Source organism: Herpailurus yagouaroundi, unplaced genomic scaffold (assembly GCF_014898765.1).
Source record: "Herpailurus yagouaroundi ecotype Mexico unplaced genomic scaffold, PumYag 100, whole genome shotgun sequence".
Taxonomy (NCBI): Eukaryota; Metazoa; Chordata; class Mammalia; order Carnivora; family Felidae; genus Herpailurus; species Herpailurus yagouaroundi.
In genome coordinates, this window is record NW_024412391.1 from 37,866,219 (window position 1) to 37,893,441 (window position 27,223).

Below are 27,223 nucleotides of genomic sequence, written 5' to 3' on the forward strand. Positions count from 1 at the left end.
GGGATTTTCCTGAGGAAGAAGAAATTCTGCCTCAAGACTGCAGCATTGATTTCTGCCAAGATTTCCAGGCTGCTGGCCTTCTTCTGTGGACTTTGGACTTGTCAGCCCCCACAATCATGTAAGCCAATGTCTTCAAATAAATTTCTCTATCCATCTCTCTCTCTCGATGTGATTTCCTACTGATTCTATTTCTCTTAAGAACCTAACTCGTACAATGTGTTTATCCAAATGCATAGAAATAGTCACCTAAATGATGTGTTCTACTGTATGCAAATTATATCACAATGAATCTGGCTTTCAAAAAACTGATTCACAATATTTATCAGGATTCAGTTGGTAGGAGGTAAAGAGAAAGTGTACACGTGCGGGTGTGCAAATGAACGTGCCTGTGTCCATGGGCACTTGCCATTCTGTGTTTTTCTGCAGAGGCTATGAGGAAGGCGGTTGCATTTGAAAAAAAAGTCTTTAAACATGAAAGTGAAGTGATGAAAAGAAGAAGCCGTCTGTTTGTAGTCTGGGCTGATTAGGAGGTTGTTCGACAGCTAAAAGAGGCAGCACCAGTGCAACAGGGCACCAGTTGGTTTGTGTCCGTGTACTAATGAGTCCTAACACTTGGGGAGGGAAGTCAAATTAAAATGTAACTATGATTTGTTGAATACTCCCTATTCACCAGAGGCTGTGCCGGGCGGCTCAATGTGAACAAGGTGAATAAAACATGGTTACTGTCCTCAATGCGCTCACAGTCTAGTGGGGAACATAATTCCACAAATAACCATCACCCTGGACACAGAATGTTAAGAGACATCAGCCAGACAAAGAAAATTCCACAGGAGGAAAGGGGGCAGGGATATCATAGTTGAGCGAGAAAGTCAAAGAGGACTTGGCAAAGTTGCATGTTAGCTGGATCAGGAAACAGGAATAAGATTTCAAGAAGCAGAAAAGGGAGAGGGGGAAGAGGGTATTGGGGGAGGAAAGAACAGTACAAAGATGAATAAACAAAAGTGCAGATCTAGGAAAACATGGACTGCAGGAACTGGGAGCTCCAGCAGGGACAGGGAGAGTAAGTCCAATTTTGTTATTAATTCAATAAATACTTGTTGAGGGCCTCCTATGGGCCAATTTGGCAAGAACACAAGGTATGCATATAAAAGAGTAAAAGACAAAACTGCAAAAGGGAAGGCTAAGGTGAAAACACTGGTTAGACAAACGTTTCGTTAGAAATAGCTTTAAAATATTCCACCTCTGTTTGAGAAATGAATAAACCCTCTATTCGAGAAATGATGTGAAACAGATCACTCTGTGCCTTAAGACCTAGTGAAGATTTGCTCAAGCCATCATTCCACACCTTATTAAATGTCCCATGTCTTTCTCGACGGGTTTGCTAATTCCCGGGTGCTTAGTCATCTTCACTTCTGGCTCTGATTTTCCACCACCCTTGAATCCTTGTTTTCACATTGCGCCTTCCAGCTATTCTGTGTATTCCACCCCCCTCCCCCAGCCTTTCTCGTGTCCCCAAGAAGCGGGCTCCTGTAAGTTTCCACTCATTCCTGCATCATCAATCTCGCCCTCCCTGCTGCCTTATTCCAACCATACTACAGACCCTTCATACTTGAAAACCCTTCACCTAATGTCTTGCTCCAGCTACTGGCTTATTCTGTGCTCCTCTCCGTGGAAAAATAATTCAGTATTTGTCTGTCCTCGATGTCTCCACTTCCCTTACATCCCTTCTTCCTATTTAACAGATGTGTATAGTGTAAAGAAATTGTCGGGGCTGGTCTTCTCACTGGGGACCCCTCAGACGTCAGTATCAAATGCTCAGGTTTTTAGAGAACATGATAACCCCTCACATGGCCTAGTGTCTCTTATTCTAGAGTCTCTTTGGTCTTATTTTTTAGAAACAAAAAATTTCCCTTCTCCTATGGAATATGTTGGAGGAGGCTAGAATTGTCATCTGGCTGTGTGGAAAAGTGAAGAGGAACCTACTGTCTACAGAATTTCAAGCCAGTCTGGCACCTCTGGGTGGAGGCACCTAGAGATTAAGAACAAGAAGCTGCTATCACCCATCCGATGAAGAAGCCAAGGTAAACAGCCTCTGCGGTTTTTTGCACGTTATGCCTGAGCAGGATCTGAGGACTGCTGTCTACAAAGCTGCAGCCACCGCCTATGTCTCCAGCAAACGCAGGAGAAGGCATTTCTTCTCCCTGTCCCTCCCTTCCTATCTCTTCCTTGCCTCCCATGGACAGAATCTTCTCTTTGCTCCTCCAGTCCTTCCAATAAATGTAGAATAAATGCTCTGTATCAAAGTTTCCTTGCTTCAGTATCCTGGAGTGGTTTCCAATTTCCTGACTGGGTAGGGACATGCACATTCTTCCCTGCCCCAGTTACTCTGTAACCAGTACCACTGTGCGAGTCTTGGCAGGACTGAGCGCTCTCTGAAATGATCTTGCTTACTTTTGTTCACTTGTTTGTTGTCTCTCTTCCTCCCTCTGAAGGCGAGGACTGAGACGGGAGGAATCTTCTACTGCCAGCTTCACTCTTGTATCACCAGCACCTAGAATGAAATCTGCCTCATAGTAGATGTTCAAGAACTATTTGTGGAAAGAATGAATACACGCGAAAATGAGACTTGGGGACGCCTGGGTGGCTCAGTCGGTTGAGCGTCCGACTTCGGCTCAGGTCAGGATCTCACAGTTCGTGGGTTCGAGCCCCGCATCGGGCTCTGTGCTGCCCTCTTGCTCAGAGCCTGGAGCCTGCTTCAGATTCTGTGTTTCCTTCTCTCTCTGCCCGTCCCCCGCTCACGCTTTGTCTCACTCTGTTTCTCAAAAATAAATAAATGTAAAAAAAAAATTTTTTTTTAAAAGAAAATGAGACTTGGACATTTTCTTGGTCCACACTTAAAAAATTATCAACAGAATTCTTTTGGACCTATGGACTTTACTGATGGTGTGGGAGAGACGGAGGAGGTTTGCAGCTTAGAGACCGTATCTTCTTTATGTCTTTCAGACACTGTGTTATTCACTCTCCATTCCCTCCTCTTCCAGCCCCCTCCACAGCACCTCCCTTCAGAGCACACCTACCCAAATTCATCCTGTGGAGGAACAGTCTCCTCTCCTCCCTGCCCCCCACATCCACACTCAGCTCAGGGCTTACCTTTGAATACCCACACTTACCAGTGCTCGTATTTTCCTAGAACTGACCCCTATCAACCTCCCCTCTCTTCTGCAATGGAAAAGTAGCAGCAGACAGGGTTTGTTTCCCCCAACAATATACACTATACTTCTTTTCTTAGAAGGCAAAATACCTACCATTGGTTTCAGTTTAAAACATTAAAAAAAAAATTAGTTTATTGCTTTTAGATAGATATTAAATTAGGAAGGTGTCCCCAGATATGGAGAATAGTGGCAGGTAAGGATGGTCGTCCCTCTTCTGAATCAAATAGTACATGTTAAGGGTAATAAAAGAAAATACAGATCTATAGCTGAGCTCCCTGGCTATTCTTTAACTGCATAGGCCCACTACAAATTCAAATTCAAGGAGTAAGAAGGGTGGGCACGTTATGTGACGCTCAGGCCCTCCACCTTCCGGTTTAACAAAGAAAACTCTTCTGATTCAAATGATTTCCAAAGTCAGAAAAATGAAACTCAGCGAAGGGTGTGTGTGTTTATGAGTGTTGCAAATCTTGACAGAAGACACACAATTCCAGACCTAATTTGAATGCACATCGCTGAGAAAATGCACGGACTTGAGAAGTAACCTTCAGACAAGGTCGGAGTCAGTAGCTCCTTCACCGCTGGGAACCAATCGCAGGACTGGCCATTGCCAAGGGGGCTCCAAGGCCCGGAGGCGGAGGCGTAAGTTGGCAGAGGTGATGGAGAGGGACGGAAGCTGGGAGAGAAAAATAGAAAAGAAAATAGGGATATTTGAATACCATCAGACGTCGCTTCAGGTACATTTTGCTGTCTTAGCTGTGTGAGTCAGCCTGGCCGCAAACAAGCTATAAAAGGCACCGGTAGGGCCGGCTGCAGAGTGCGTATTTTGGGTCCGCAGCCCTGCCCACGTTGGAGCTCCCGGTGCGGCAGCTGCGCTTTCCCTAAATAAGGCACGGGCTGCGGGCACCCCCAGGGTCCAGTTAGAGCCACTCATCTCCGAGCGCCCCCCCCCCTCCCCGCCTCCAGGGAGGGGCAGGGGGAGTCACTAGCTTATTTGCATAATAGTCCTTACTCCCGTCCTCAGCGCTTCGGAAAATGAGAGTTGAACGTCAAGTAGAAAATCTTGTTAATCAAACTCAAATGCCTCGCTCAGCCAAGGAAACGGAGTAAATGAGCTGCTGCGGTAATCAAGTTCCAATTCTTATCTAAAGTCAGGGGCAGGCCGCCCCAAGGAGTGGTTATAAATGTGGGCAAGTCTCCCCCTAGTGGACGAACGGCATCACCTTTCCCTCGCAAGCCGGCCTCGTCCGGGTGAAACAAAAATTCACAAACATCCGGAAGAGAAGCAGCAAAGGAAGCAGCAAATGTGTTATTGTGACATACATTTCAGTCTTGATTTCCAAGGGGTTCTCTTCGGTGGGAAAACACAACTGAGTTGGAGTTTTTACCCACCATTTGAGAATTTTTACCCTTCGTGTGCTAGTTATTCAACAGCTGGATTTGACTGCCTGCCTCGCCATGAGGAAGGGTAAGCAGAGAGAATGCGCTTTTCTAGAATTGGTTTTGAAAGGCCTACATCACTTCCAAGGGGGTGCTATATTCCGGGACAAGCCAAGGAGGTCTCTGGCGAATAAAGAGTGATTGGGGAAAGATGATCCTGCTGTCATGGACGGTATGAGTCCTGATGTCCTTGCCCCTTGTACAATGGTATGTCAGTAACCTCACCAGACTGACAGTCTGTCATGGGGCATCCTTGTATGGGCCTCTTCTGCCAACTCTACCTCTGTTTGAACCAACAGCCATGCCCTCTACTCTTCCAAAAAGATAGACGAGGTGAGTCATCTATGTCCTTGACTGTTCCTGACCAGCCCTTCCATAGTCTGCTCCAGCCATTCTTGACTTTCAGTAGGGAAACCTGAATCTACAGATGGCCCTCAAAAGAGTTTCTGGGATTCTGAATATATCTACAAGTGCACTTTTGTAAGTGTGTGTGTGTGTGTGTGTGTGTGTGTATGTGTTTGTCTTTTTGGATGAAAGCTTACACACTGGGAATTCATGAGATTTTCACAGTATCTGTGACCTAACAAGCATTATAAAACACTGATGAAAAATCTCACTTCACTGGAAATCTCACTCCACTAACCACGGCAGCCATAGGGTACTTAAGCTGCAAGAGTCAGAATGTCGAAATTCAGATCCAACTGAGATTCATTAGGAAAGTAACTTTATCTCTCCAAGCCTCAGTTTCTGCATCTGTAAAATGGGAATGATAACCATAGCATTTAATCCACTGACTTAATGCGAAGATTAAATGATACAATGTATATAATGCTCTTAGCAACTTTCCTGACACATAATTGACTCAGTAAAGGTTGGACTTTATTACTCTGAGGAACCCCTTTAAACATGTGTAAAATGTTAGGTTCTTTAAAATCCCAGTGTGTGTATCATGCACTTTCCAACAATTTTACGATTTTTTGGATGAGGAAAAAGGGTTATATTTGTGTCTTTTGTTAGGAAAATATGTAATTTCTTTAAAATAACCTAAGTATCCAGAGTGATGAACTAGGTCATAGAATTATATAGTGATATAATTTTAAAGTAAATGGAGATGTGGATTATCATCTAATCATATGTCCTTCAATGCTATTTTATAGATACAGTCATCAAGATGCATCTTGAAGAAGGACTTGTACAGGTCACTCCAATTTTGTGGCCACAATCCAGGACCTAATTCTGAGCTAGTTTTACCACAGTTCTCAGAGACCTTTTTAGCCTTTTTTTCTCCCATTTCACGAGATTCTCAAAGGTCTATAAAAGAGAAGATTGAGAATGCCTGTCCTGTAGGAAACATCACCATCTATCAGAACTCTGTTCAAATCCCTGACTTCCTAGACCCTTTGGATCAAAACCAGTATTTTTTTCCCTCTGAGCATTGTGTATCACAGTCTCCTCACTGTTTATCTTACTTTTATGATGCATATCACATTATATTTCTCTTTTTGTCCCACTAGAGCATAAACTTCTTGAAGACAGGAGATAATGACCTTGAATCTAATAGAATCTGACAAAATAATGTTTCACGAAGGAAAGGGGAGAAGGTACAAAGGTATTGAAGGGCACCTATTTCATTGATGAACTTGAACCTGAAAAACTCCAGAGGACCTAAGGCCCATCACTCATTGCTGACACTTTCTCCTGGCGTCATCTGGAAATAATATGAACTATAATCAGCCTGTAATCACGGCCAACGGCACAGAAAGGTGAGAGCTGGGCTGTGAGAAAAAATCCAAGGCCCATTCACATCTTGGGGACAGGACTCTAGAAACTCAGAAGGGCAAAAGATGAGATCCAAGCCTGAAAATAGAATATATAGCAAGGATTGTTTCATAAGAGCATGGCAAAAGCCTGGCTTCTTGATCTAGACCCGCAAGTGAAAGAACAGAGCTGAAAAAATGCCAGGCTTGGTCCATACATCTGAGATTGGACAGGACCGAAGGAGGGGCTGAGATCTCCAGCTTTGAAGATGAGTAGCCATGTGGGAAGAAATCAGCTAGGATCCGATGCTCCCTGCTGTATCTTCTGCTGTTTCTCAGCCTTTCCTCTTGCTTCACCTCAGATTCTGCCACGATGGGAGAGGCATGGCCACACTTTCTGCCAGGACAACAATTGTCTTCTTGGAGTAAAGGCTGTTAACGTGAGCTTAAATCCTTCTTTGCCTCCCCTGAATGAATACACACATAAAAAGGGGCTGCAGAGCGTCTGTGTGTCTGAATAGAGGATCTGTAGGTTTCATGAGCTTCTCGGAGAGGTCTGTGACTGAAAAGGAGTGAATAGTAGCTGCTCTAGTCTCTCAAGTCCTCACCGCTCCCCCAAGCCCTCCCAGAGGGATCTTATTCCTTTCAGATGTCTAAGAGTGACAATTTTTTTTATCGACTCCCTGGACAGTCTTCCCTTTTGTCAGACCAGGAGCTGCAGACACCAGTGTCTCAGGGAAGATTCCCCAAAGTTGCTGCGCATCCAGTGTTCTGCGAAGAGGATGCTGAATGTCTGAAAAGGCAGTCTGCCAGAGAATCCTAAAGGAGCCTAAATCATCACTAACCCAAGAGAAACTCATGAAACACAGTGCAAACTTGTTGACCCCAAAGTGTTCCTTTGACACAACAGATAGAATAGCTCACAGAAAGTTTGGGGTAATGTGCTGATAGTCATTAGGAATGAATCGTAATTCATTCATCTTCAAGTCAGCTTTTGATCTTGACAAAAGGCAAAAGCTACTTACTTCATTGTATCTTTAAATTATCTGGAGACCTGCTTTTCAATAGCTGGACAAAAGGGGTGATGTGTTTGTATCTTTTTCACCAAAGAAACTCACATTCCAGAACAAAAGGACATTGTCAAGATTCCACTGCTCAGAGACAGAGAATTTACAGAGTGTTGTTTGAGGTTCCGGGGTTAATTAAGCACTGAAATTTATCAGAGAGTAGCATGAGATGGAAACATTTATTTTCTGTGGGATTTAGATCTATTCCAGCCTTTAGTAAATTGCAGGTGTTACCGCAGTGCCCAGGTCCCAAGAGTAAGAATAAAAGAGAGTAATCTAAATGCTACAGCGGATTCACTTACCCAAATGAGTAGCTTTTGAAACAGCATTTGGGTCTCCTCTAGTGTTAGATGCCCAAATCAGTAAGGTTACCCTTCCATCCACCGTCTCCTGAATAAAATCTGCTGTGAAGAAGGAAGGTAAATGTCAGTGGAAATCAGGTTGATTCCTAGGCATTTGAGGAGAAACTGTGTCTCCAAGGACGCTGGTGTGGACAGTTGACATCTGTGAGAGACACGGCCGGGTGCCTGATGAAAGCCATCGTCTCTTCTGTAGTACCACACAGCCATTTTGCTCTGAGATGTTAAAGAACACAAAATTACATTGTCAAACTTTGTTCAAGCTAAGAATGATGGTAGGACACAATCCAGGCTGCTGAGACATAAGCAGAAGTTGGGAAATTTTTTCCAAAAGGTGCAGCTAATCTGTGCCTTTTGACCTCTGCTCTTCCTCTTCTTTCCTTCTGGAATGGAAACAAGATGCTGAAGGTGAAGGAGCTACCTGGCACTGACCAGGAGACATGCATGGAGACAAAATTCACAATGCTAGGAAAAAGGTAGAAAGTGCTAGGGTCCTTGCTAGGGCCACAGAACCACCCTATCAACCCTGGACTTCTACTTCCAGTCTTTCTTTGTCATACAAGGCATTGTCTCCTACTTGCAACCAAATGCAGTCCCTATAAGATGCAGTGTCTCTACTGTCCTGATGCCTTGAGGCTCCAACCCCCCCCCCAAAACTTAGATGCCAATCAGGAGTGAGAGAGAGAGACAGTGGGAGAGGGATGGAGAGATATGATGAAACTATGTTTTTTTCTCTCTCGATTATCAAATTGAATTAGACAACAACATTTCTGGACCTCAGTGAGAGGGAAGCTCAAAAAAAACGAGTTAATTTTTATTTTAGAAAAAATTAAAGGATTTATTTTGCACATTTGCTTTACAACTTCTAAAATTCATACATGCTACAAAAGCGCAGCATAACGAAGAGCTTAACTACAATGCACATTTACAAAGAGACCCTTACTGGTGGCATCTTCTTCCTAAGGCCCCAGCTGTCCCTCTTTGCTGTTTGGGGGCCCACTTTTACTCTCTTTGCTGAGATCTTTCTACTATCTTCCTTTCTCTCCATGTCCCAGGGTCTTGAAGCCCTGTCATGTCAGCTGCCCAGAGGAAACATTCAAAATTCCTATTAATTTATTTGGTAGCAACTTAGCCTCCTATGTTGTATCACCTCCTATCTCTTCCATTTCATAGTGAACGAATTGGTAATACACTCTCCGTGACCAAACGAGCAGTCTCCGGGTTCTCCACTTTAGCTTTGCCTTGACAACTTCCCAAGCCTCTGACTAAGTTTTTAGGCTGGGCTTAAGGTCACAGTAGGAGGGCTTTCCTCCTCCCAACCGTGACTAGAAGCACAGAGCAGTGTGCAAGGGCAGGGCAGTCATGTGGAACCTTTATTCTCTTAACATTCCAAAGTAACTGCATGTAGGTTAGGGGTTTTGTCCCCTCTTTTATTTTTTTAACTTTTTAAAAAAGTTTATTTATTTATTTTGAGAGAGAGACAGAGGAAGACAGAGAGGAGCAGAAAGAAAGGGAGAGCAAATCCCAAGCAGGCTCTACACTGTCAGCATAGAACCTGATGCAGGGCTTGAACTCAGGAACTGTGAGATCATGACCTGAGCTGAAACCAAGAGTTGGACCTTAACCAACTGAGCCACCCGGGCACCCCTATTTCCCCCTCTTTTAAAGTTTATTTTGAGAGACAGAGAGTGTGAGTGAGGGAGGGGCAGAGAGAAAGGGAGAGAGAGAATCCCAAGCAGGCTCTGTGCTGTCAGTGCAGAGCCCTATGTGGGGCTCAATCTCATGAACCGTGAGATCATGGCCTGAGCTAAAATCAAGAGTCAGATGCTTAATGCACCCAGGCGCCCCAAAGTTAGGGGTTTTCCCCCTCTTTTAATAGACATATTCATCTAAACCTTGGCAGTGCTAGAGACCCAATAATCAAGGATGAAAGCACACTTTCAATGGTAAGAATAACACAGAACTAGCTATTTGAGCTCAACTCACTAACTCAGTGGCAAGAACCAGAAATCCTTTCTCTTTGGGAGCTTCCTGGGAACTGTAGCCCTTTCCCTGCCTCAGTTTCCACACTCTCAGTGGCTCCTGACTCAGGCATGAGCTAGCACTTCCCTGGGCGACACTCCAATCTCTCTTGCCTTCACAGCCAGAACTTCTCTTCCAGCTAAAGTTGCCAACTGCTTGACAGCCATCCTCACTGGACTGGAGCCAGCTGAAGCCCACACTGAATCCCACTGAATCTCGCTAGCCAGTCTTCAAGTGTCTCCTGGGCCATGTCCTCAAGAGGGGGGTGTGTTCCTTGATAAAGTGTCAGGGCAGAGCAGCCCCAGGGACTCTTCCACCTGCCTTCCCCCTAATACACACACACACACACACACACACACACACACACACACACACTTGCTACTACTGTGAAGAGGAGGGGTGTCCAGCTCCAGGCTGAATACTGCCTCTCTTGGATCAGGTCACTGCCCTCTCTGCCTCTTCTCAGCAAGTATTGCCAAACCTCTGCACCCCCGTCTCCACTGGGAGGTAGTGCAATGAAATGGTTAAATCATGGGCTTAAAAGCTCATAAAATTGGCCTTACCTCCCAACTTGCTGCTTTTTAGCCAAGTGACTATGAAGAAGTTACTTGACCTTTCTGAGCCTCAGTCACCTCATCTTTAAAATGGGATTAATGATTATCCATGTGATTTTTATTTTTATTTTTTTTTTTAATTTTTTTTCAACGTTTTTATTTATTTTGGGGACAGAGAGAGACAGAGCATGAACGGGGGAGGGGCAGAGAGAGAGGGAGACACAGAATCGGAAACAGGCTCCAGGCTCTGAGCCATCAGCCCAGAGCCCGACGCGGGGCTCGAACTCCCGGACCGCGAGATCGTGACCTGGCTGAAGTCGGACGCTCAACCGACTGCGCCACCCAGGCGCCCCTATCCATGTGATTTTTAAAAAGATTATGTAAGATGATATGGGTGAAGTACTTAGTAATAGGGCTGACTCCTCATAGGTGTTGATAAATTGATGCTTCCAGTGATGGATTTCTTCCTTTTGCAGTTAATGTGGAGGCTGGAAAGCCAGCACACACACACACACACACACACGCACACACACACACACACACATACACGTGCCACTTGCTGGTCTCTCTTTAGTGGGGACTAGTCCCTCTCCAGCAAAGTAGGGCCTGAGTCTCCTTCTATTCACCCCCCCTCAGTCATTTTTTTCTTGGTTCCTCTCACCAGGATCTGACACAACATTTAAAAAAGAGAAGGTAAACTCTGGAATATGGAGGCTTGGTTCCCCCTAGTTAGGCTGGTGATGCTCTTTGGGGCAGAGTGAAGGCCAAGCAAACAGAGAAACCACTGGAACCAGACAGTTTGAAATAAGTCCTCTAAAAGAATTACAAAGGAAAGGCATGGGATTCAGACCAGAAAAAGGCGACCACGTGGATGGGTCACTTGAGATGGGCTTTGAAAGAAAGGATTTTCACGCGCAAAAGGTAGATGGGAAAGTCAGTGTGTGCAGAAAGGGAAGCAAGAGCAAAACATCAGAGTTTGGAAATTATGGAGCCTAGTCAATGTGGCTAAATCAAGAGCTAAATTTCTGGCTCTTCAAAGTAAAGTTTGGCCTCTGTTGATGTCTGGCTAAGCTTTTGTCCTTTCTGCCCATTTATTACAATGGGGGCCAGGAAAAGACCCTTCTGTGAAAATGTAGACAAGTTGAAGAAACACTGAAAAATCAGCCTGGTGATCTTGCTGGGTTTCTCTGTGGAATCTGTACTTCCTGTAAATGAGAAGCCATTATAATGTTTCCACTTGACCCCATGTTGATATATACATGTGATCTTGCCGATACATATGTGTATGGTATGTATGTCTTTATTAATATATATTATATATTATTATATTATATATTAATATATATAACTATATATTATATGTATATATTATATATAACATATATGTTACATATTATACATATGTATATTATACATATACACATATTGTACATATATCATATGTACAAATATGTGACTGGAATTATATATGCCCATGTGTTTATCTCTGGTTGGTAAGATTGTGGGAAATTTAAGTAAAGATCCCTGTTTCCTAACTTTCTTTTTTCCCTCTTTTCTCACTTAACAAATATTCAGTGAGGTGAGCTTGTTTGGACAAGAAGCCCACGTATGAAATAAATGGAGCTTTAGAAAACAAAAACAAAATGCACCTTGTTCATGTTACTAGTTGGCTTGCAAATGTCAGGGAACTCGTGGAAACAGAAGTAACATTAGCTAAATAAGATTCTACCCATAGCAGAAAGATTTTATTAATAAGCCCCCCTCCAGGCTACGTTTTCAGAGCAGAACCATGAAATCTTTAAAAGCTTATTTTAGCAATCCCCCTGAGATTTCCCAGCAGCTCCAGAGGAGTAAGTTGAGAATAAATATTTCAAGGGAATTGGCCCTCTGCTCCTCTTCCTCTGCCCCCATCCCAGCCCCACTGCACGTCACCACTGACTCCTTGGTGACATAGAAGAGGAACTGTGTGAGCTGCTATCTAGTTGTCTGACATTTTTGCCCATCTCTGACTTAACCCACTTGAAGAACATGCACCTGTGGCTTGCAACTTTACTCAGATTATGAGAGCAGTTTTGCCCAAAGGTTATTCATTGTGCATATAGAAACAGAGACAGTGAGTTAGAGATGAGAACAGAAGGACAGAAAGGGGACATACCACACATGGTCCTGAAGGCATTGGGAATGAGTTTAGCTTTATTCTAAATGTAGAAAGAATGCATTAGAGATTTAGAGCAAGGCAGTGCCATGATCTAGTTAAGAAGGTCCTCTTACTGCTTTGTAGAGAATTAACTGGTGTGAAATGGAAGCAGGAGGACAAATTTAGGGAGTGGTCTAGGAAAAAGATGATGCGTTAAGCTCACACACATACATGAATAAATATATACATATACATGCATATATACATATATACATACTCACATAGAAATATCTATAGACACATGTATTTCTGTTTACTTGAAATCAAATGGCTACTATACTATGCCCTTATGTAGTTCTATTTCTTGTAACAATTATTTTTTCATCTTCTCTGAAAAATTCTTTTTGACAGGCATATAGTGTTTCATTGAATGGACGTGGCATTGGTTATTGAACTAAATTTTTGGTGTTTGTTATTTCTTTCCGGTTCTTATTGTAACGGATTATACTTTCACTAATGTGTTTGCCAAAAGATTGTTGAGCATGTCTCTGGTTATTTCTGTCTCTGGTTATTTCCTTTTGTTTAAAGTTTATTTATTTATTTTGAGAGAAAGAGAGACAGAGAGAGAGGCAGAAGGGCAGAGAGAGAGGGAGAGAATCCCAAGCAGGCGCTGCAATGTCAGCACAGAGCCCGATGCAGGGCTCAGACCCACAAATTGAGAGATCATGACCTGAGCCGAAATCAAGAGTTGGTTGCTCAACCGACTGAGCCACCCAGGTACCCCTCTGGTTATTTCTTTAGAGTTAATTATTGAAGTGCACTGGGTCAAAAGTTTTCTTTTTATGGGTTTTGACACAGAATGCCAAACTGCTCTCCACAATGGCTGCCCTAATTTATACCTATACCAGAACTTCATATACTCTCCCATACAATTTAAATTTGCCAAGTTAAGGGGCACCTGGGTGGTTCAGTCAGTTAAGCGTTGGATCTCGTGGCTCAGGTCATGATCCTGTGGTTTATGAGTTCGAGCCCTGCGTCAGGCTCTGTGTTGACACCTCAGAGCCCGGAGCCTGCTACATATTCTGTGTCTCCCTCTCTCTGGCCCTCCCTTGCTCATGTTGTATCTCTCTCAAACATAATTAAACATTAAAAAAAAATAATAAAATACCCTTGCCAAGTTAATGGACAGAAACCTTGCAGTTTTTTTTTTTAATTTTTTTTTTTTACTCTTTATTTTTGAGAGACAGGGAGAGAGAGAGAGATACAGAGTGCGAGTCGGGGAGGGGCAGAGAGAGAGGGAGACAGAGAATCCGAAGCAGGCTCCAGGCTCTGAGCTGTCAGCACAGAGCCCGATGTGGGGTTCGAACTCACGGACCGTGAGATCATGACCTGAGCCGAAGTTGGACGCTCAACCGACTGAGCCACCCAAATGCCCCTCTTGCAATTATTTTAAGTGGTATTTCTTTGATTATTAGTGAGGCTAAATATATAGTGTCCTTTTTAATTTATTTTTTTCTGTGCATTGTCTTAAAGTAGAGCAGAGAGGGGTGCCTGGGTGGCTCAGTCGGTTGGGCATCCGACTTCAGCTCAGGTCATGATCTCACAGTTCATGGTTTCGAGCCAAGCGTTGGGCTCTGTGCTGACAGCTCAGAGCCTGGAGCCTGCTTCACATTCTGTGTCTCCCTCTCTCTCTGCTCCTCCCCTGCTCATGCTCTGTCTCTGTCTCAAAAACAAAATAAAAACATTAAAAAAATTTTTTTAAAAAAAAGTAGAGCAGAGAGTTAATCATGAGCGTTCCTTAAATTATGGACCTAAGACCGTAAATCATGCACAAAAACTTGTGCCAGTCAGTAAATTCTCTGTGACTTATTGAGCTATTTCTTGCTTCTATCTGACATCTAGGTTGCCTCATGCCATCTCACTTGCTGAGCAAGCCTGGAATGAGTGTAAATAAAAATAAATGCTTTGAAAGTTGGTTCAAGTTGCTATCTTGTATGTGAAACGTGGTGCTTAACAAATGATCCTACAACACTCTTGTGAATGCCATGCTGGTCTCGCTGTAAAATTAATTGAACAATTAGAGTTTGTGGCTCTCTAGTGAAGGAAGGAAACTCAAAGTTTCAGGCAAGCTGTGTGAGCAAGGAAGCAGCATCGCCAAGAGACATATTATAGAAAACGGCTCTCAAAGGCCATCCTTCATGACGGTACCAGGATTGCATGAATTCAGCCGTGGAGCTGTGCCGTCTGAAGCCTCACTTAAATGTAGCCGTGGCTTGCTACCTGTAGGAAGAAAGAAGTCATGCTCACTTTTTATTGGCAAAACATTAAAAATGTGAGAACTTAGAAAGGGCTTATAAGTTAGGGGATATAAAAGCGGAGAGACTGGTAGTAAAATAAGTGAACAATTTTGTGGTTTTCATTTCTGAGGTCTAGTCCTGAGCTTTTATTGACTCAGAAACAAATAGGTAAATCATTCACTGAAGTTCTAAGGCTCAGTCTGAATAGCTTTTGACTTTAATCCTGTACTGCCTAAATTGCAGCAGGAAGGGGGTTGATGGGCATGCATTTCTTTCAATAAATATGAAAAAGGTAGAAATCCCTTTTCTCATCTTGTTTCCTTTATTGAATCCTGTAACCTTGGAAATAAGACCGCTGGAATTAACGTAACTTTTATTTCTTTAAACGCTAGGGAATCATGGCTCTCAAGACCCTACCACACCCCTGGGTTAGGAGTCAGGATTAAATCTCAGCTGTTGACACTTCACACCAAATCACTGTGCTCCCAAGGACATCATTCAAGCGACGTTACCCCTCAAACCATGTCATGGGAAAACACAGTATACCAGGATTTTTGATCTTTTTCTTCCTGGGGGAATGTAACACAGTCCTAGAAGGATGGAGCCTTTGAGCAGGAGAAGAAAAGAAGAAATAACATTTACTAAGCACCTTCTATGTACCAGGCCCTCTAGCTGTGCCTCGTATGTTTTACTGCAGTTAATTCTCATAACAATCCTCCGAGATAGGTACAGATAGCCCCATTTTCCTAATGAGGAAACTGGGGATCAGAGTAGTCAAGGAGCAGGTCCGTGGCCCCACAGCCAGAAGTAAATTTAGATCTGTGTGACTTGAAAGCCTATGAACCTTCTACTGCCCATTGAACATTCTGGATTTCAGGATCTGGGGAAAACTCCCCCTTCACTCAGGATGGAAGATAGAGGAGAGCAGGAGAAACCGGTGTGCCCAAGCCCAGCCTGAAAGGCCTTGACGCACAATTTGGCTGCACCTCTGTCATGTGCAGGTGAGGACATGGAAGCCTGGGGACACAGGCCGAGTTTCCTAGAAGCAGGGACCAAAGTGAGGATTGGTGAAGGGATGCAGGCTGGCGGGCGGGGAGCAGAGATGTGGTTTGGGGCTCCCGGCTGACAGCCAGCACTAGCTGCCCGACTTGTGAGAGGCCGTTGTGGATGTCCCCAGCCCCAGCGCAGCCTCTGCTGCTGACACCATGTGGAGCAGAGACAGGGCATCCTCCCTGAGCCCTGCCCAAAGTCCTGCCCCTGAGAATCATGGGCAATGTCATGGTTTTGTCTTCAGCCAGCCACTAAGTTTTGAGGTAGTTTTTTTTTTTTTTTTTTTTCCTGCAATGATAGATTGCTAAAACATCTGCAAAGCCTGTATCTGATGGGGGGGGAGAACATTCCCTAAAGCAAAGTCTAATTACTTTTTCCAACAAAGGGGAATGTTAACAAAGGGGATGTTAATCCCCTTTATCTGTTTCAGCCATCCCAACCCCCAACCTGCCCTCTGATCACTGCCAGTGTGTGCTCTGTCTTTAGGAGTCTGGGTTTTTGTTGTTGTTTGTCTCTGTTTCTTCGTGTATCTGTTTTGTTTCTTATATTTCATGTACGAGTGATGTCATGTTGTAGCTTTGTCTTTCTCTGTCTGACTTACTTCACTCGGCATTATATCCTCTATATTTGTGTGTCTGTGCACTCTGTGTGTCTGTGTGTGCCCAGCACGTCTCCATGGGAGGGTTCATATTCTATGTATATATCCATGTGTGTCGAGTGTTGCCAGAACTGTGCACCTGAGGGGCGGCGGTGGGGGGGCGGGGGGTGGGGGGGTGGGAGGTATGTTGGCTCTATGTCTCCCCCTGTATGTCTGTGTAGCTGGTGTCCCTGGACTGTCTCTGTGTGCATGGTGTGCCCTATGGACATCCTTGTGAGTCTATGTCACTATTTTCTGTGTGCCTCTGGACTCCTCTCTCTCTCTCTCTCTATTTCCGTTCTGAGGATGTTCCTCCCGTCCTGTGGTGTGTCCAAAACAAACAAACACACACACAAACAGACAAACAAAGAAGAAAAGGAAAAGAAAGAGAAAAGAAAAGAAAAGAAAAGAGAAAAAAAAAGAAAAGAAAAGAAAAGGAAAGAAGACATGTTACATAGTCTCTTAGAGACAAGACCTTGGACCTGCTCCTTAAAATCTGCAGCCTGATTCCCCTGAGAGCATATCTTACTACCTTTGTATTTTGTCAGTCATTTTCCCTGAAATTCTACTTGTAGGAAGAGAGCATTGGCTAGGCCTGGCCAGGCTTGGAGGCCCATCCCTGACCTGGGAATGAGTATCAGACAATCAAATGCTTGGATATAGGAAGCTGAATTTCAGGTGGTACAACGAGCATCCTGTGTCCTGTGGAAGCATCCTGAGGGGATGCTGGGTTCTTACGTCCTGCTTCTCTCAACCTTGACCTTTCCTACTCTTCTCCTTTCTGAGGCCTGCTTATGCGTTTCTTTTTAGACTCCAATTCTGTGAACTCCTTTGGATGCTTGCAACCAGAGAGCCTTACCTAATACACAAATTTTGAGAGGAAGTAGCCTCGGAGCATAGTTCTAATTTAGCACAGGAGGAAACTGAGGCCACGGGAGGTCGAGATTCACTGCTCCAGGTGGGTAGCCAGAATCAGAGCCCAGGCTTTTTGATGTTCAGCCCAGTGCATGTCCTCTATTCCAAAAGGGAAGCAAGTCTTGGGATGGAATTTTCATTTTGCAGATGGGGAGAAGGAAGACGAGCCCATATAGGGCGAGTGCTTCTATGATCAGAAGAGACCCAGACCCTGAAGATGGGCCAGCCTCAACACTGCAGCTACTCAACGTCTAGTCTTCTCTAAAGAGACACTCCAACTCTGACCAAAAAATCTAAACTACTCGCCAAGGTAAGTAGTTACCTTATGTTTTGAATCATTAGTAAAGAAATACATTTGTCTCTCCCAATTCAATTCTAAAAACTAATGGGAATTTAGGTTGTAATAGATGAGTTAATTGGGAAAGTAATGTGCCTACTTAGTAGAAGGTCTCAGAAGCGTGACAAAGGCCCTGGAGTACATTCATGAGATGCTCTTAAAACCCACATAACAAAAGGATTTACACTTTTAAACCATGAATTAAAAACTATGAATCTATTATTCATGAAATGACTTACATTAGTCAAGCAATTTCTACTTTCTTTCTCTTTCTCATCCTTAAGTTACCGATGTGTTTCTCAATTTTCTCTGCTGAAAATCATTTTTTCTTTATGTCTCCTGTCTTTATTTGTCATGAAGATATGTCCTTCAAACTAAAGACATATCTTATTTTCTACAACATCTGTTGGTGTTGAATCTATCCACACTGCTTAGATGTTTATAGACTCTGGCTATATTAGTTTTTCATTTCTGAACTTTTACAACACTCATATTCTGGCAATTAAATACAGTTTCTTACTTTGCTACTTCCCACCTGTGCTTGCAGCTTCAAGATTACATTTTCATGGATGGTAATAAATCTTTTTCCATTTTTTTTTTTTTAAATTTTTTTCCAATGTTTTTTATTTATTTTTGGGACAGAGAGAGACAGAGCATGAACGGGGGAGGGGCAGAGAGAGAGGGAGACACAGAATCGGAAACAGGCTCCAGGCTCTGAGCCATCAGCCCAGAGCCCGACGCGGGGCTCGAACTCACGGACCGCGAGATCGTGACCTGGCTGAAGCCGGACGCTTAACCGACTGCGCCACCCAGGCGCCCCTCTTTTTCCATCTTTTACATGCCTCATTGTTCACACAGAGTTGTAAGACAAGAGATTTTTTTTTTCATTGATTCATTTCTTCAACAAATATTTATGGAGAATCTTCTAGGTCCTAGGAATGGTTCTCACCTTACTGCTCCCCACGTGAAGATGATGGCATTCTGGCTTCACAAAGTGAATGAATCAATCAGTGCCTCTCTCAAGTCTTTACTCATTCAAGTGTCCCATCACCAAAAAGGGGAATTAGCCAGCTAGGGCATTATGGAGCCTGAGGCATATCCAGGTGACACATTCTAAGAAGAAAATTCACAGAACTTAACAATAACAAGTTAAAATACTCAGGGTCTTTGAATATCAGAGAGGTTGAAAGATCCGGGCTAGGAATCTGAAGACATGAGCTTTGCTTCCAGTTCTGCTAAGACCAATTTTGTGACAGCAGTCTACTCAGCCACCCTGAACTTTGGTATCTGAAAAATTGGGAAGATGGACTAGACATTCTCTAAGTTTCTCTTCCGGTCTAATATTCTATGAACAAAGAGCAAGGTAAAGTTCCTCTGGTTGCTGACCAGAAACAACAAGATAAAATTAGGAACATTAAAAGTAAGGGTAGTTGTGGGAGATAGTTCCCCTAGTTCCCCTTAGTAAGACCTTCAAGGAATATCGAGTTGTTCTCAAAGAGGAGAGTCCTCCCTGATTAAAGGAATTTAACAATAAATCCTGACAAATATCATGACACATACTGCCAGCGTCCTAAGAAAGCCTTTGGAAAAAGTAAAGAGAATAAAGGAAGGAAACAACGATAAATGGGCTTTTTTCTTTCTGGAATATCTATTACTGTATAAAAGAATTTTACTAGTCCCCAGAAATATACCATTCTTTGCTTCTTAAACAGAATCAAAAGAAATGAGATGATGGTAGACTAGATTTGCAAAGTGTTCAATTAGAGTGACAAATTTACAAATAAACCCTTTTTCTACACAGGACTGCAGCTCCAAGACATCAAGTATGTTTGCTATTTTGTACAACACATCAGAATGTTAAGTTAACGAGACACAGGAGTGAATAATATGTCAACATAACGATAAGCCTGAGTGACAAAGTAATCGAATATGAGGAAAACATTTTTGGAGCAAAGTGGTAACAGCTGCAATAAGGCATGAGATAAATTGTGCAGGATCCATTTAGCTCAGGAGACCCAAGTGAGAGGGGGGGGGAAAAAAAGTAGCAGCCGGAGTTGAACACGAGCTTACATCGTGTCAATGTTCAAGGACTGAGGAAAACTCTCTAGACAGTGGAGGAAGCATACAAAGGAACCAAACTCAACTCAAGAAAGCAGAGCCTGTTTGAAGGCATGTAGATGATTTGGATCATCGAGGTATCACACAGAGAGAATTAATGAGTCAGAACAGAGTTGGAACACAAGATTTCCATAATGTTATTTTACTCCCTTTTCAAAATTCAGCGCTCTTCCTTGGAAAAATGTATGGTGCCCCCGAAGCGAGTCCCCATATAGCTTTGGAGGAGAACTTGAATGGATTCCAAAGAGGCAGAAGGCAGGAAAATTAAAAGTCGATGTCCAAAAACGTGGCCTCAAGTGTAGACAGCTGTGAAATAAAGCAGAGGTCCGAAAGCCTCCGACTGTAAGAAAATATATTCTCAAATGTACAAAGCTCTGTTAACATATAAGTGAGACAACGGGAACGTTACACCTTAATGGAATTGAATTCAAGTTTAAACAAATATCAAGGTGGTTAGGCTTTTAAAGTGAAGTCAGAAAATTCAAACAGATGACTCCCCTGGTAACAATATCTCAGACACCTTATCCATGCGTGTATTTCATGTCTGTTGGCTATGTTAACTTTCAGACTTCTCTATTTTTAAAATGGCCAGCCTGAATTGGGGTGAGAGCAGTAAATTTTAACAAAGATGTACAAATCACGTTGGGACCTGTGGTTGAATTGAAACAGCATACAAAAAATAAAATCTTGTGGAAAGATAGGACATTCTCCCTGTGCTCTCCTCTGATGGGGATATTTTAAAGTAGCATACGTTGAAACCAAAGATTCTTTTTTCCGTTTGAAACTGAAATTCTTAACATGAGCAAACAAAAAAAGATGGTGTGAGTCCAGAGGCACGAGTGGATAACCCAGTCATAGCATTGTTCTTATATACTCGACACAGCTCTTCCCTGATCCTGGACATATAGAAAAATGGGGCAGGCAAAAAAAAAAAAAAATAAATAAAATAAATAATAATAATGATAATAAAGTATCCTTACTGAAATACCTCATATTTGAGCTAGGTTTTGCATTTCACAAAGTTTTCTGTGGAAGATATTACCAACATTTTCCATACAAGTAAACTGAGGTCTGGAGAGATCTAATTTGGCCAATACCACAGCAGCTAAGAAAGGAGACCTTCACGCAGGTCTTCTGACACCTAGTCTAGTGCCTTCCTTCTATCTTGATCCAATGGAGTCTGTGGTGGAGAAGGATTGGGACATTATTCAAGGGGTTCACTTACCAAAGTAGCCAGTTACTTGCTAGAGTGCCTATATAACCATAACTGAAGAAGTCTCTTTCCCTATTTCCAGAAATGTACTGAGACAGGCAGGGACGCAAAAAAGAATTGTCTCTGTGCTGTACCTAGGGGGCATTGCGCGGGTGGGAAAGGGGAAGGAGGAGAACTAACACTTATTGGGCATGAACTGTGTGCCAGACACAGAGCTAAGGGCTTCGCATGCTATTTCTCTCAATCTCACCCTGAAGACTAGGTCTTGGAGGCCCCATTTTAGAGCTGAGAAGACTGAAGAGCAGAGAAGTCAAGGAATATTCCCAACATTACCTAGCTAGAAGGGAGTACAGATGGGATTTGAAAAGATGTGGGTCTGATGTCAAAACCTCCAATGCCGTGTTGCCTCACAATGTGCGTGTCTGAGAGTTATGGGTTACAAAAGGCTTGCGCCTACCTAATGTGACTTGATCAGAAGCACAGGGCCTTCTGCTCAGAGTCGGGCTGCAGAGTTGGTAGACAGGGCAGAGGCCCTCACCTTTCTCTCTCCCTTTAACCAGGGATGAGAGGAAAATCTTGTCTGGAGAGAAGGCTCTGGTGGACTCTCCTGAAACCAGGATCCAAGTGCCGATGTGGAAGAGAGAAGCAGATTGTGTCATTTAACGGACTCACCTGCCCCATCAGACCACAGCAGTACGATTGTACTTCATGCCGTGGTGTTTCTTGTGTAAGCAGCATCTGCTGGGCACACGTTTCAGAGTTTATTACAAACAGCAGGCTGGAACCTGAGGGAAAGAGAGAACATTCTTCAGTGTAGGGTGTACCATTCTCTTTTCGGACCATGAGAACTGCTGCACTGAGCCCAATGACAGAAGAGTATCCCAGGAGGCAAATGTTCACCAGTGCACAACTGGAGATTTATTTCCTCCTGGGTGGGGGGTTGCCAGGGGAAACCATCACATTGAGCTTTATGGCTCAGTAAAGAAATGTTAATTTACTCAATAGCTCTGATTAAGCACAGATAGAAACTGCCTGTTCCCTCACTCCAAATTTCCCCACCCACATCCCCACATCTCCTACCCACATACTATATGGTGCCAATTAATGAAAAAAAAATGGAGAAATGAGTCAGTGATCTTCATGGATCAGATAAACAAATATATGTTTTTCTAAACTGTTAGGCTAATTAATACTAGCTACTGTTACAATCTCAGCCTTAGTGGCCTAACACAATAAAAACTTCTTTATTTATGTCACAGTCAAATAAATACCCATAAGGCAGTAGCAAAGGGGGAAACTGCTTTCCTCCACTAGTCTGGTGTCAGAAGAGGCATGCTGAAGTAGAAGATTTAATAATTTAAATAAGATGCAGAGTTCCAAAACATAATGCCCAAGATATAATCAGAAGTCACTTGTCACACTAAAAACAGGAAAAGACTCAATTTGAATGAGAAAAGACAATCAACACATAACACCAAGATCTCACAGATGTTAGAATTATCTCACCAGGATTTTCAAGCAGCCATCAAAAAAAAAAAAAAATGCTTTAGTAAGTAATTACAAACAGACTTGGGACAAATGAAAAAGAAAAAAATCTCAGCAAATAAATGGAAGATGTAAAAAAGAACCAACTGGAAAATTTAGAACCGAATTATACAATAACCAAAATGAAAAACCCAGTTGATGGGCTCAATAGTAGAATAAAAAGGACAGAGGAAAGAATCAGTGAACTGGAAGATAGAACAATAGAAATTACCCATTCTGAATAACAGAGAATATACACCGAACTTAAAGGAATAGTCTTTGGATATAACACAAGATCCAACATTCACATCATAAGAATCTCAGATGTAGAGGAGAAAAAGGGCAGGGCTGAAAAAAATTCAAAGAAATCACAAGTAAAAATTTCCCAAATTTGGCAAATTACATGAACCTAGATTCAAGAGCCCCAAAGAGAATACATTCAAAGAAATGTACACTAAGACCCATTTTAGTCAAACTTCTAAAAACCAAAGACAAAAAATCTTGAAAGCAGCGAGAGAGAAGTGACACCTTACCTACAAGGGAGAAACAATCGAAATGACAGCAGATGTCTATCAGAAATAACCAGCACCATAGTTTTTAAGTGCTGAAAGGAGAGAGCTATCAAGTCCAAATTCTATATCCAGGAAAAATATCCTCCAGGCTTGAAGGAGAAATCAAGACATTCTCAGATGAAGGAAAACTGAGCATTTGTCACCTGCAGACTCACCCTAGAAAAATGACTAAAGGAGGTTCTTGAAACAGAAAATGTAAAAGAACAAACCTAGGAACATCAGGAAGGATTAAAGAACGAGAGAAAAAGTAAATATGAGTAAGTAGCTTGTGCTTTCTTTTTCCTCTTGAGTTTTCTTTTTTTTTTTTTTAAATTTTTTTTTTCAACGTTTATTTATTTTTGGGACAGAGAGAGACAGAGCATGAACAGGGGAGGGGCAGAGAGAGAGGGAGACACAGAATCGGAAACAGGCTCCAGGCTCTGAGCCATCAGCTCAGAGCCCGACGCGGGGCTCGAACTCACGACCGCGAGATAGTGACCTGGCTGAAGCCGGACGCTTAACCGACTGCGCCACCCAGGCGCCCCTCCTCTTGAGTTTTCAAACTCGTGTGTGATGTTTGAAGAAAAATTTACAGCACTGTTAGATGTAATTGTCAATATATGTAACTATTTAAGTCATTATATTAAAAGTGGCAAAGGACAAAAGAACTTAATGTAGGATAGGGGTTCGGTACTTTATATTAACTGGTAAAATGTCAACAGCAGTAGATTTTGGTAAGTTATGTGTGTTTAATATAATATCGAGAGAAATAACTTAAAATTTTATAGAAAGAGAGCACTAAAGTGCACTATAGATAAGTTAAAATAGACTTCTAAGTTTCAAGTAACTCACAGGAAGACAGGAAACAGAAAAAAAAAAAAAAAAACACAGAGAAATAAAATGGCAGACCAAATGAGAGGCTATCAGAATCTTATTTCATATACAAAATCTGACGTTCCTTTGCCTGCTGAACCCGATCCTCTGCTTTAGTGATGGGCTCCTCTTGCCTGAGTAAGTAGCTAAACAAGAAGAAATCAATTTTCCTCATACTCCAACCCATACCCACTTTTCACTGTCCCCAGGTCATGAGTGAAGCAATAACTCAACATACTCCAGAGGTCATTACAAAATTAAGCTGAAGAAGAGAACACTTACATATGAAAGACTCAGGTTCTATATTTAAATAGGTTGGGTTACACAGAGGCATATATTTGTCAAAACTCCTGTGCATGCTGAACTATTTAGGGGGAGAGGTATCAAACCTGCAACATACTTGGAACACGTAAAAGAAAAAGAGTGCAAAGAAAGAGGGATGAGAAACAGATATGTGATAAAACACATATGATAAATGTTAATGGTAGAATCCCGATAATGGGTATACACGTGTTTACTGTAGAATTCTTTCATTGTTACTTTGTACTGGACAATTTCCAAAGTAACTGTTAAAAACTTTAATAACTGCTAATTTTTATAGGCAGAAATAAGAAATATTTATAGAAATCTTTTCTTTTTTTTAATTTTAATTTTAATTTTAATTTTAATTTTAATTTTAATTTCCAGAGCAAGAAAGACAGAACACGAGCAGGGGAGGGCAGAGACAGAGGGAGACAGAGAAACCGAAGTAGGCTCCAGGCTCTGGGCTTGTCTGCACAGAGCCTGATACAGGGCTCAAACTCACGAACCGTGCCACCATGACCTGAGCTGAAGTCAGACACTCAACTGACTGAGCCACCCAGGCGCCCTATAGAAATCTTTTCTGAGGGTACTTATCAAAGGAAGAAGGAAATCAGTTTTAAAATCAGGCTGAAGCTTTTATCTTTTCAAATTAGTGTTTTCCTTTTCTTTGGGTAAATATCTAGTAATGGAATTATTGGATCATAGGGTATTTCTGGCTTTAATTTTTTGAGGAACCTCCATACTGTTTTCCACAGTGGCTACTCCACACAATTAATAATAATGGCCCCTCATCCATTCCCGGATCTGGAGCTCCTTAAATGGAGTGGAGTTTTTGCCTTTGAGAAGGGATATTGTAACCACAATCATTAAAAAGAAAAAAAAAAAGGAATCTACATTTAGCCTTCCTCAGAGACATTTGGGGGAGACTATTAAAATCAACTAATAGTTATGACTCTAGCCCACCTCCCTGGTAGGCAGACTGAGACCCAGGTTTCCCAGTAGGAAACCTGAAACTCTTCCTTCATGTTAAATAAATAAAAACCAATACTGCATCCCTGTGTGATTTAGAGTTACTGCCACTTTCAGTCTGAAAACTTGCAGGGGTGGTGACTTCCCTCGTATCTCTAGTTGTCTCAAGTTAAATGCGTAGAACTTACACAGGTCTATGAAAGAGAGGGTTATCATAAAGTTGATCGTGTGGGATGGCTCGATTATAGCCGAGAATTGGCACAAGAGATACAGCCCCAATACCTGGTATACAATTATTAAACTGACAAATGTTTTTTAGTGCTTTCTGCTGAAGAGAAATAACCAGAACAGTATGCTTTTACCTGACAAGGACTAGTACGTTTTGCCTCAGGGTTAATTCTCCTCTGTGGATGTGTGCCACAATTTATTTATGGGGAACTTTACCATTCCACTAACTCACAAGTCAATGATTACATTGGCCCAGTGCATACATAGGATCATGACAGAGTGATGCTTCTATCAGGAGACGCAGCAATGATTCCATTGAATTGGAACATGGCCATTTGGGGTTCTTCAAGCCACTAAGTTAAATAGACATAAAAGGAGGTCACAGTGTTGACTGTAATTATTGATCATAATTATCAAGGAAACATAGAGACATTTTTGGACACTATAGCTGGAGAGGAATATGGATGAAACCCAGATGATGTCCTCATATTACCATGCCTAATAGCAGAAGGTCATAGAAAACTACTGTGGTGCTATACAGGAAAGATGGCCAGGGGCTCACATCTCTCAGAAATGAAGGTGCAAAGAAGTGCCTGGGTGGCTCAGTTGATTAAAGTCCGGTCATGATCTCAAGGCTCAGGAGTTCAAGCCCCGCATCAGGCTGTGTGGACAGCTCAGAGCCTGGAGCCTGCTTTCAGATTCTGTATCTCCCTCTCTCTCTGCCCTCCCCTGCTCATGCTCTCTCTCTCTCTCTCTTTCTCTCTCTCTCAAAATTAAATAAACATAAAAAAAATAAAAGAATGAAGGTGTAAGTAAACTGGGTAGGAGAGCAAGAAAGTAATAACACTAGCCAGCTACAGCTCCATGATCTCTTACCTAAAAGCATAGCCTCTACCAGAAATCCCTTCCTTATTTTCTCAAGTACATATATTTATATATTTTACCTGAATTCCATTTTGTTTCATTTCTTTCTCCCACTACGGGTTCTTGATGGTGAATTTTCCAATGTAGTTTATAGGTGTAGACTAACTGTGAAAGAATATAGAGGAGTACAACGTGGAGATCCCAGACTTGGAACAGGATGCAACACTTGACATGACTTTAGTTGTCTCCTTTTGGGGCAATTCTGAGTGCATTTTTTCCCCCTAAGCAGAATAGTTAGATGATAGCATTATTTTTGAAAAAGAAGAGGATACATATGGTTTGTGAGCTCATAAAGGGACTGAGTCATGGTAAGACCCGGGTTCACTTCTCAATACACAGGAAGCTCCTTTTCCATATTCCCTGGGAGTTAGAGAGGAGTTTAACCCAATTAGTGCTCCCAATCAAAAGACACTGGAATAGCTGAGAAATTATTTACACTAGTGGTGATATTGAGAGGCCAGCTGTCCAGTAACGTCAAGTGTCCAGAGGTAACAATACAGAGTGGCCAAGTTCTATAACAAAAATCAGATCATGCATGTTACCTTCTCCCCAAAACATTGTTTTAGGTAGCGTCAATATGGCCACCATTAACTTTATAGAAAGACGGACAAGAGAGGGGAAGAGAGAAAGGGAGAAAGAGAGATGAGGAAACAAAGCTGATTAAAATTTAGGCTAGGAGGGGCACCTGGGTCGGTTGGTTAAGCGTCCGACTTCAGCTCAGGTCATGATCTTGTGGTTC

General features: G+C 42.5%; 2 long non-coding RNA genes across 12 annotated transcripts in view; both read right to left on the bottom strand.

Moving 5' to 3' along the window:
* LOC121028502 (uncharacterized) overlaps positions 1 to 8,722 on the bottom strand; it is an 82,054-nt gene extending 73,332 nt beyond the window's left edge. For 4 of the 10 annotated variants that reach the window (XR_005789261.1, XR_005789260.1, XR_005789262.1 and 1 more), the window contains exons 1-3: positions 4,222 to 4,339; positions 3,706 to 3,885; positions 2,452 to 2,551 (exon numbers count right to left, since the gene is read on the bottom strand). This is a non-coding gene — a long non-coding RNA (uncharacterized LOC121028502). Of the gene's footprint in view, positions 1 to 2,451; positions 2,552 to 3,705; positions 3,886 to 4,221; positions 4,342 to 7,775 lie in introns of those variants that run through there. The other 6 variants (XR_005789267.1, XR_005789264.1, XR_005789259.1 and 3 more) reach the window with 5 other exon arrangements.
* A 12,777-nt stretch (positions 8,723 to 21,499) lies between these two features.
* The window catches only part of LOC121028503 (uncharacterized), a 76,154-nt gene continuing 70,430 nt past the window's right edge, over positions 21,500 to 27,223 (bottom strand). For both annotated transcript variants that reach the window (XR_005789268.1, XR_005789269.1), the window contains exons 3-4: positions 26,505 to 26,589; positions 21,500 to 21,897 (exon numbers count right to left, since the gene is read on the bottom strand). This is a non-coding gene — a long non-coding RNA (uncharacterized LOC121028503). The remainder of the gene's footprint in view (positions 21,898 to 26,504; positions 26,590 to 27,223) is intronic.